The sequence below is a fragment of the Chinchilla lanigera genome, unplaced genomic scaffold (genome assembly GCF_000276665.1).
Source record: "Chinchilla lanigera isolate Chin_1 unplaced genomic scaffold, ChiLan1.0 scaffold00166, whole genome shotgun sequence".
In the NCBI taxonomy this organism is placed as follows: domain Eukaryota; kingdom Metazoa; phylum Chordata; class Mammalia; order Rodentia; family Chinchillidae; genus Chinchilla; species Chinchilla lanigera.
The window spans coordinates 1,567,036-1,575,588 of NW_004955567.1; the positions used below are offsets into that span (position 1 = coordinate 1,567,036).

Here is an 8,553-nt window from a genome sequence, read left to right on the forward strand (position 1 = left end):
CCCTCTCATTCCTGTTGGACTAACTGGTAGCATGGGTCTGAGCTCTGGGGCCTCCACCTCAGAGGGCAGACCGATCTCCAGTGGTCTCCTTTGCAGGATGTGATATATTTTGATACCCATATGATCACATACATGTAATATATATATCTATATATAAAATCAAACATAAAGCTGTAAATTATTAACAACGAAATAGAAATAAAAACTTCAGACTACAGCTCTTATTTCCATAGGTGGCCACAGGGGCACAGCTGATGTTTATAACTACAGTCTCCCATTACCTGTTCTGTATTCCCTTTTCCCTAAATAGCCATTCACTGGTTTGTGACCCCAATATTCATTCCTGAAGGGCCTAGGATATTAGTAGCCCTGTCTAGATTGAGTTTTCCATTGACTTTAACCACAGAACATGACAATATGTACTGAGCGTTGCCGAAAAGGGATCGTTTGCTTCCCAGACATACTCTTCCTCACCTCCATTGTGGAGTCATAGTCCATTTTCCCCCCAATAATCAGGATAAATCACCACAGCCAATTTCCAAACTCCCCCCACTTTGGCTCTTGCTTTGGAGGCTGCAGGAGACCAACATGGCGGGTGGCATCTTCAAGTTTAATGGCAACTTATTCTTGTGAATCCTAGTGGAACATTCCCTTTGGAATAAACAACCTCCATCTGTCAGCACGGCTACCTTGTTCATAAGTCCATTGGGCCATGGCAGAGGTGGCTGGAAGAAGCCGATTAGCGTCTACACAACAGGATAACACTATTCACTTGGCATTAAAATGCTCCTCTGCAGAGGTCCCCTTTCTCTGAGCATTCAGAAGGGACACAAACTTTACATCCTTTGCGCACTCAGAGATGTCTGTCCACATTCTCCTCACCCAAATTTTGTTTGTTTGTTTGTTTGTTTTTCCGGTACCGGGAATCGAACTCATGACCTTGCGCTTGCCAGGCAGGCGCTGTGCCGCTGAGCTAAATCCCCAGCCCTCTCCTCACCCAAATTTGTCATCCCTTTTTTCCAGTCGTGCTCCTAAGAAATCCCTGGTCATCCGCGCAAACAACTGGCCACAGATTATGCGTGGAGATGTAAGCACACATCTGGCCATCGCCCCTCCCAAGAAAAGTGCACAGCCAGGAAGGTGCACGCCCCAGAGCTCTGCCTGCAGACAGACTGTCCTTCAGGGACATCTTGGGGATGGACAGCGGTGCTGCAGCGGTCCACTTCTAGGCATCGCCTTCACGCTGTGCAGGACACTCATAAGCCGTGCTTGACTCTCCCTTCCTTAGCTCGCAGAGGGCTCCCGGTGAGGCGGCAGGTGCAGGACCGACAGGGAGGCAGTGTAGCAGGAGTGGGGACCGCAGGCATTCGGGCCACTTTGCGTAACTCGCTTTTGCCTTCAGGGCCTGTGCAGATGTGGTCACGTCCGTACCACTTCCATGGTGATGACGTGCTGCTGTGCACGCCCACCTTGGTGGATGAGTGGGTCAGATGACACCCAGATCATGACGGGGAGCTCGGGCGGCATAACTCAGCTCGGGCAGTACGCAGTTTTTGCTAAGGCCTGGTATTAGGCTTCTGGAAAGAGTATCCGCACAGGATGACAAAGCCTTTTTCCGAAAGCCTAAAGGCCTACGCTGTTTTTCACCTACGGCGGGTACCAGAGGCCCCCAACAGCACCTCCACTTGTCACAGACACCTCAGGCACAGTGGTTCCGCCGTGTCGCCCAGCCTGTGTGGCACAGCGATGTCCAGCGGAGCCTGTTCCTATTCGTGGTGCCCCTCGGTGCCGGCTTCTTCTTTGGTCACTCAGCGCATGGGCTGGGGTGCCACCCGCAAAGGGGGAACATGCAGCCCTCGGAGCGTAAAGGTGCCCCCTAGCCGCTGTGCTGCTTTCTGCGGGTCAGGAAACCCGCATGGGGATTCTGCCAGGCGTTAGGCGGTTCTGTTCCAGTTACGCCTTCTGCAATTGGGCAAATGCCCACAGGATGGGGCTGGGGACCCACTGGATTTATTATGAGGCAGACCTGAGATAAAATGCTACCGACCGCGGGGCCTCCAAAGCCCCTGCCCTGACTGGCTGGCGGCAGCACTCTTCCAGACGCCCTGGGATGAACCTGGCCTCACAGCCGCGGGCACTAGTCCCTCCCAGTTCTGTTTGTCTCCCCAGTGCGCGCCTGCCCTTGTAAATGCCACCGGAACCTTGAAGGGGGCTGGGAGAGAGTGAGCCCTCGCACTTTCCCAGAAGGCCTGGGCCTTGCCCGGGCTGGGTGGGTGGCATCTGTCCCCGTCTGGGACGTGACAGAGGAGCCACGACTTGCCACAGTTGTCCGGGGATCAGGACGGCTGCGATGGCTCCTCTGCCTCCGCTGGCGGCGAGGGCCACCACGCGCGTCTTGCCTGAGGGGTTTCTCAGCCCCAGGGCGGCGCTCCCACTGTGAGTTCCAGCCCACGGGGGAAGCACAGCTCTTCGGGACTCCAGGCCTCTTCTCACAGAGCATTTCTCACCACCTTCATGAAGGCGTATTTTTCAGCCCCTCCAGTGAGGGTGCCAGGTCTAAAGCAGCGAGGGCGAACCTTTTAGAGACCGAGGGTCCAAACTGCTTGTGATGTCCTCGCCTGGCTGCTACTCCTTTCTGAGCATGCGCATGCCCCCCAGGTGCGTTTTCACCTGTCGTTGGCTGCTGCGGCGACCTGGCGGGAGGGCCGGCAAAGCCAGGTAAATTCGCCGGCCCTGGAAGGCGAATAAATCCATTGCCAACCACGAGAGGGCGAGAGTGTCTCACGTTAATTGATGAGTGCTTGTACTCAGAAAATACAGTAACAAGCCTCAATTCATGGTCGCGTCCACGGACTCGGGCAGAGCAGAGTAACTTCCATGGGAGCAAATGTAAGCACATATCAACATAGAACACCGTACGCCTTAATACAATTGTACATTTTGAAAATTAAATAATTCAAAATTAATTTTTCCTCCACCCTCCAAAGAAATTCACAGGTGTGTTACATGGCTGGTATTTTTTTAAGAGTATGCATGGAAAATGCTTAAAATGAAAAACTCAGCCAGTTCTTTTTTAATTATTGGTGCATACTGGTTTCACAGAATGGATGTAATTTTGAAATATCGCTACATGCCGGTGACATTTAATTTTCATCCATTTCCCTGCCTGTCCCCTCCCTTTTTGCTTATCTGTCATAATCTTTCTTCTACTTTCCTGTCATCTTTTTTACCTCTAAATTTTAAAAAATTCCATATATGGAGGAACCTGTGATACTTGAGCTTCTGAGACTGAATTCTACCCATTTCATGTCATGGAGTGACATAATTTTATTCTTAATGGCTGAATAATATTCTACTGTGTGTTATGCTACATTTCTTTATCCATTCCTATATTGGTGTGTGCCTAGGCTGCTTCCAGAGCTTAGCTATTGAGAACTGTGCGGAAATAAACAAAGTCATGGGTATACCACTCTAGTGGGCTGTCTTTAATTCTTTGGGGGACATACTGGAAGTGGTAAAGCTGGGTCCAGTGGTACCACTATTTTTATTTTTATTTTTTTATTTTTTTATTTTTTGGTTTTTCTCCGGTACCGGGAACCGAACTCACGACCTTCCGCTTGCCAGGCAGGCGCTTTGCCACTGAGCTAAATCCCCAACCCCTGTACCACTATTTTTAGTTTTTGAAGGAAGAGCCATACTAGTTTTCGTAGTGGCTGCACTAGTTTAATACTGACCAACAGGGTATAAGGGTTACTTTTCCTTTACATCTTTGCCAGCATTTATTGTTGTATTCTTTTATCATTTCATTTATTGTTGTATTCTATTTATTGTTGTATTCATCTTTGTATCCTTAATGATAGCCATTCTGACTGGGGTGAGGTGGAAACTCGATTCATGCAGGCTTGATTTTCATTTCTCTAATGGCTAAAGATGTTGAACATTGTTTTCATATTTTCATCAGCCATTTGCAATTTTTTGGGAAGTGTCTATTCATTTGTCCATTTACTGAATGCGCTACTTACTTCTTTAATGTTAAGTGTTTTGAGTTTCTCAAAAAAAATTCTAGATATTGATCCTCATCAGAAGAGTAGCTGGCAAAGATTTTCTCCCATTCTGTGCACTATCTCTTCACTTTATTATTTCCTTTGCTGTGCAGAAGCTTTTAAATCTGGTATGGATTCATTTGTTGATTCTTGATATTATTTCTACTGTTACTGGAGTTATGTTGAGGAAGTCTTTCCTGTGTCTATGAACTCAATTATTTGTTTTCTTTTTTTATTTTCTTTTAATTTTAAAGAGAAAAGAACAAAAACAAAATAACGAAACAATAAAAAAAACCTGTAAAAATGATGCAAAATTCCAAAACAAGGTGCTAGGAAATCAACAATGGTTGTTGTATTACTTCTTGTTATCTTCACAGTAGTTGCTCAACGTCTTGGTTACTTTTCTCTCGCTGCTGAGACAAAATACCTGATGCCCAGAATTAAGGAAGGAAAGGTTTATTTTGCTTACAGTTTACGGAGGTTTCAGTCCTTACTTGGCTGGCTACAAAGCAGAGTGGCGCATGGCAGAGGGCTACAGTTCATGGCACGGAACACAGTAAAGCAAAAAGTGCAAAAAAAGAGGAGTAGGGGGCTGGGGATTTAGCTCAGTGGCACAGCACCTGCCTGGCAAGCGCGAGGTCCTGAGTTCGATTCCCAGTACCAGAAAAAAATTAAAAACTCAAAAAAAGAGGACTGGCAGCAAGCATCCTCTTTTTCTCCCTTACATATGCAAAACTATCCCCACCAGCGCAGGTGTAGGTCTCACACCCATAATCAATCAAACTCTAAAAGCCTACCCCATGACCGCATGAGGCTTTGGGGGGACACCCAGACACAAACCATAACACTCAAATTACCAGATATAGGTGTACAAGATCGATCAAGCCATTACACATTAACTGTTCCTTTCAATAAACCAAGAGAAATTAGTAGTACAATTATCTTTGCTATATTGTGTATATATACACATTTCTTTCCTTTCCTTCTGTCTTTCTTTTCTCCTTTCTCTCATCCCAGTTCTTCTTTCCTATTGAGCAGTTTCTTTCCCTTTCACAATATCTTCTGTTTTCTTCTAACAGTTTCCAAGTGTCAGGTTTTATACCCAGGTCTTTGATCCATTCTGAATTGAGTTTGAATTAGAGTGAGAGGTATGGATGTAGTATCAATCATATACATAGACATCCAGGTTTTCCTTCCATCATTTAATATATTCTCTGGACCTTTGTCAAGAATCAAGTGGTGTCATTCTGTGGGTTTCTCTGCCTTCTATTACATTCCATTGGTCTACATCTGTTTTGATGCCAGTATAATGATATTTTTGTTATTACAGCATTGCAGTATATTTTGAAGTCAGGTAGTATGATGCCTCTAGCACTACTCTTTTTGCTTGGGATTGCTTTGGCTATTGTGGGCCTCTTGTATTCCATGTGAATTCTGAGATTTTTTCTAGTCTGTGAAGTTCCATAGATATTTTGACAAGGGCTGCATTCAATCTGTATAGTCCTCTTGCTAATAGGCCCATTTCAGCAATGCTAATTATACTGATCCATGAACAAGGGCGGTCGTTCCATCTTCTAATGTCTTTTTCTTCAGAGTTCTGTCATTTTCACTGTAGAAGCCTTTCATTGGTTAGGCTTATCCCCAAGTGTTTTGTTTATTTTTAAGCTATTGTGAATGGAATTGTTTTCCTGATTTCTTTCTCAGAGAGTTACTTACTCGTGTGCTAGGAAAACCTATTGACTGCTGTATGTTGATTTTGTATTTTTCCCTCTGTTCAATTTGTGTATCCATGCCTTCTGGTGAGTTTTTAGTCTTCTAAGTAAAGGATCATATCATCTGTAAATAAGGATAACATGACTTCATCCTTTTTTCAGGGATATTGAATTTTTTCAAAGGCTATTCTGCATCTCTTGATATGTGATGTTTTTCTATTTATGAGGTGTATTACATTTAATGAACTATGTATGTTGAACCATCCTTTTATCCCTAGAAAGAAAACAACTTGGTCACATGTTGCATGTTCTATAAATATGCTCTTGAATTCTGCAAGATTTTTTTTTTTTGAGGATTTTTGTATCTGTGTTTAGCAAGAATATTGTTCTGTAGCTTGCTTTCTTTTTCTGGAGTCTTACTGATTTTAGTAGCAGCATCATTCTGGTTTGTAGAATAACTTGGAATCATTGTTTTCTTTTCTATTTCATGGAATAGTTTGAGGAGATTGGTGTTAATTCTTCAAGGATCTGGTAAAATTCAGTAGTAAATCTATCCAGTACTGGAGTTTTCTTAGTTATTAGAGTTTTTATTACCACACCAATTTCATCACTGATTATTGATCTGTTCAGATTTTTTAATTTCTTCTAGGTTCAAATTACACAGGTCATATATGTCTAAGAATTTATCCATTTCTCCCATATTCTCCAATTTATTGGCACAAAAAAGCTTCCAAAATAATTTATAATCCTTTGGATTGCAACTGTGTATGTTTTAGTTTCATCCTTTTTGTTAATTTCAACCTTCTCTCTCTTCTGGTAAGTTTGACTAAAGATTTATCCATCTTGCTTGTCTTTCCAAAGAACCAATCATTTGACTTATTGATCCTTTGTATTTTTACCAAGTTCATGATTTCTGCTCAGATCTTTATGATTTCTTCTGCTATTTGGGGATTTTTTTTTACCCCTAGAACTTTGAAATGCATCAATTTATTTGAAATTGCTGTTTTTCTACTGTGGGCAGTCATAAGTTTCCTTTTAGAGCTGCTTTGCATCCCACAGATTGATATGTTGTTTTCATTATCATTTGAGTCTACAACTTTTAAAATTTCTCCCATGATGTCTTCAAGGACGTGCTGTTGTTCAAGTGTTTTCCTCAATATCCATTTGTTTGTGTAGTTTCTAATTTTTACTTTTGCTGAAAGGTTTGCTGCTGACTTCCACTTTCTGTCCACTGCGATCTGATAAGATGCATGAGATTACTTCAATTCTTTTGCATTTGGCACTTGCTCCATTCCCTAAGACACAGTGTATTTTGGGAGCACTTCCATCAATTTCTGAAGAGAAGATATGTACTACCTTTGGATGGAACGCTTTGGATTGTTAAGTCCATTAGCTCTATAGTATAATTTAATTTTGATGTTTTGGGTTGATTTTTTTGTCTGGTTGCCCTATTTGAGTGGGGTGATGTCCTTAGCTATGTCTGAGGGGTCTTGCTCTGTCCTTTTATGTCAAGTAGTGTGTGGTGCATGAAATTGGGTAAGCTGACATCTGGTGCATCCATATTTACCAACTCTTACCTCTTCTTGAACTGGGCCCTGTACAAATATGTACCAGCTCTCTGTGGTGTCTCTCGGCCAAATTCAGTCTGAAGTCTACTTTGTCCTATATCACCATAGCTACTCCTACTTGCTTTCCATCTCCAGCTGTTCCAAGGGTCACTTTCTGCCTTTTCACTTTCACTATCTGTAGGTCTATGCAGATGAGGTTTGATTTTTGTAGGCAATATATAGGTGGATATTGGTTTTTATCAATTCTTTTGTATTTGAGACTTGCTCTATACCCTAATTGGAGAGTTAAGATCATTCACATTTGCATTTTTACTAAAAGGGATGTACTTATGTCATTTTGTTGTTTTGATTAATTTCTGTTTTTTATTCATCTCCCAATGAGATTTATTCTTTTCTTGATCTGTTGGTTGTTGTTGTCTTTCTTGTCTGTGTTTAGGATTTCTTTAAGTATTTTGTGCAATGCTGACATAGTGGTCAAGAATATTTTTAGTTTACACTTATTATGGAAGGTTTTGTCTTCTCAAATTTTGAAGGATAGCTTTGCAGGGTTAGCAATTATTTTCTTTCATGACTTCAAATATATTGTTCCACACCTTCTTGACTTTTAATGTTTTGGTTGCGAAGTCTACTGTTACTTTGCTGGGTTTAACCATAAGTGTTTTGTTCCAATAGATTTCAATATTTTTTCGCTGTTGTAAATTTCTGGTATCTTTTTTTTTTTTCTGGTACCAGGAATCGAACTCACAACCTCGCACTTGCCAAGCAGGTGCTGTGCCACTGAGCTAAATCCCAAGCCCTCAATTTCTGGTATCTTGACAATGATGTGTCATGGAGAGGTTCTTTTCTGGTCATGTCTATTTGGAGTTTTAAGTGCCTTCTCTACCTGGGTATCCATCTCATCCCCCAGAGCAGAGAATTTTTCTGCAATTATTTTAGTGAAGATACATTTTATGCCATGAACCTATACTCCATTACCCTCTTATAGACTGTGACTTTGATGCACAGAGTCTAGGACTGTGCCTATCACATTGGTCTTTCACATGTTTTTTGCATCTTTGTTTACTTCATAATCATCATAAACATTTTGTCAAAGATGTAGATGAAATGCACAAAATCTCCACATATACAATTTACTAAATGGAAATGAAAATAAGTAGAAAATTTGAATCATCTCATATACATTGACTGTAATCAAAAATTAAAATTATTTATTTATTTATTTATTTATTT

General features: G+C 42.0%; 1 long non-coding RNA gene across 1 annotated transcript in view; it reads left to right on the top strand.

Moving 5' to 3' along the window:
* The first annotated feature begins 990 nt into the window (after nt 1-990).
* LOC102013457 overlaps nt 991-8,553 on the top strand; it is a 9,937-nt gene continuing 2,374 nt past the window's right edge. Inside the window, exon 1 of the long non-coding RNA XR_265032.2 lies at nt 991-2,889. This is a non-coding gene — a long non-coding RNA (uncharacterized LOC102013457). The remainder of the gene's footprint in view (nt 2,890-8,553) is intronic.